Genomic DNA, 2,483 nt, shown 5'->3' with positions numbered 1-2,483 from the left:
TATGCCAGCAACGACACGACGCTACATGTCTCAAAAGACGCCACGCTGGCCGACGTGACGACGCAGGCCGTCGCGCTGTATGCGTTCGAGATCCCGCAAAACCGCGCCCGGCTTTGGGCCTACGTTGAGCACACAAAGCTGCCGCGTGCGACGTACGACGGCCGCGAACACTGCGCGCTGGCGACGCTGGCGATCTATCACAGGAGCTGGCTGTACCTCGAGGTCCGGCCAACCACAGACCACGCGTGGACGGCATACGACCCGACGGCGCGGATGCTCCTCGTGCGCCGCGCACCTTCGGCTCCGAGCCATCGCGCCAAACATAAGTCGCCTCCTGCACGCGCTCACCGACACCTCCACGCTTGGATGGTCGCTGCGTGAGGACGATGCGCTTGCTGTGCAGATGCTGGAGTCGCCCAAGACGCTCTCATCGATCTACATGTTTGTTTTGATTGTCTTCTTTGACCGCGCGCATCTCACCTTTGGACGCGAGATCGAGCGCGCATTTCGAATGGGAACGCCCGGGACGCACTGGATCGACCTTCTCTTGCTCGAGATTCAAAAGGTCTTGAAAATCCCACCCGACGCCGTGCGTATTCTCAACCTGCGCCAGACGTCAGCCGTGGACGTGACCGAGGTGGCGCGTCTCTCGTGGCTCGACCGCGACCAAGGCCTTCGCTGGGACCATGTCTCGTCGCTGATGTCGTTTGGCGAAAGACTCGTGGTGTCGGATGCCCGCGAGCCAACCAAGGAACTCTCGACAAACGAGCAGCTCGATCTCCAACGACGCATTGACGCAGCGATCAACAGCGAGACGAAGAGCATGGTGGACGTCGCGTGGTCGACCAAATTCGTCGACATCTCCTCAATCGAGCGGCGCATTCCTACGATTGAGACCCCGGCACTCGTCCTTCGTCGCTCGACGTAAATCAAACGAATGCAACAGTATGGGATGATAAGCTATAAGAATCGGTTTTCTGTGTTGGTAGCATGCACACCGTTTAGGCGCTTTGCAGAATACGACCCGCACGGGTGCGTCTCTCACGCCTTCCCCACGCGCCATGACGAAACGAGCTTATCATTTAAGCGCACACTTGAGCTCTGACAATGAGCTCTGACAATGTTGACTCGGTTAAGAATTTTTGATGCACCAAGCTCGATGCCTTTGTCTCACATAGTATTTGAGCCGAATGAGACAGACCGCATGTTTCAAATAGTGTAAGTATCCTGCCACCAACACCATAATCGTTGACACGCAGACGCACCAGTGCCACGTAGAGCGGTATCACCCTCTCCACACACTTCATCGATGATGTGCATGTCGTTTCCGCCGCTGCCCGCGGTGCAATCACGCGAAAATCCACTTTTGATTTTGGAGGCGGCGAGAAAAATGTCCAAATACTCTACGTGATATCGCGGGGTTGGAGAGCTCCAAGGACCCCAATTCTGGCTGCCACAGTTGGAAATGGATCTTGACCTGGTCTGCGACACGTTTGTTGGGCGCCGTCGTTGCTTGGGCGCTCACACCAAACTCGTACTGGCGAGCGTCCGTTTTCACGAAATTCGACATGCAATTTTGGGTGAAAATGCGTTGACATCGCGGAAACCGAGGACGCCATCTCTTTTTATTCGTGCTACAAAGTGTGTTGCATGCGGCCGAGGGAAGCTGAGTGCGCGGTATGTGGCCCTGTTTGCAACCATACAGTATTTCGGTGTTGACGTTAAAACTGTTGCACGTGAGATCGTCCATTGTTCATGCTACAGAGCTCCAACGGCGACGCTACATAGCGATTCATGCTCTCCAAAAAGTCATCTAGTATTGTGGCGAGTATGGGCGATTTCATTTCTAAACGTGGTTTAGTCGATCTCTCGAGGCGGCGACGATCCATCAACCCAAAATGTGGCTTTTTATGCTTTTTATGGCGAACGCCACGAATAACGGTCAAACAGCGTGACGCAAGCTCAAGACGTCTGGAAGACGCTACCCATGCAGTGAATGCATCACTCTGTGCACGACTGACGCTTCTGGGTGGTGATTGATAAGCATGAGCTGAATGCGAAAGTCCAACGCTCCGTGATCGCCTCTCGGCACGAGCATCGAGGACGAGCCCGTGAGTGTTCTGTCGTTATCGCAACAACAGCAACTCATCAGAGCTCGCGCTTGGTTGTCTATCGTGGACACGAGCAGCGACAGCTGACGAATTGCACTTCCAGCATGCGCGCGGTCTTTGTCTGCAGTTTTTCTTGTGTGCCGGTTTCTCCTGGCCAAGTACACCTCAAGTGGTTGCGGCAGGCCGGCGTCGACATTTCAGCCAATCGTAATGCCAGTTGTCAATTCGACCAATCCAAGTCCAGTAAATTCAAACGTTTCAGCCAATCAGAGTGTTTCTGGGGCGGCCATTTTGCAGATTCCCGACACCGCGCAAAGGTCATGGTCGTCGGCAGGCGTGCGGTGCCGAGGCGCCGACATGATGTGCTTGTAG

The sequence above is a fragment of the Saprolegnia parasitica genome (genome assembly GCF_000151545.1).
Source record: "Saprolegnia parasitica CBS 223.65 unplaced genomic scaffold supercont2.377, whole genome shotgun sequence".
Taxonomy (NCBI): Eukaryota; Oomycota; class Saprolegniomycetes; order Saprolegniales; family Saprolegniaceae; genus Saprolegnia; species Saprolegnia parasitica.
Note: the sequence above shows the minus strand (reverse complement) of the source record.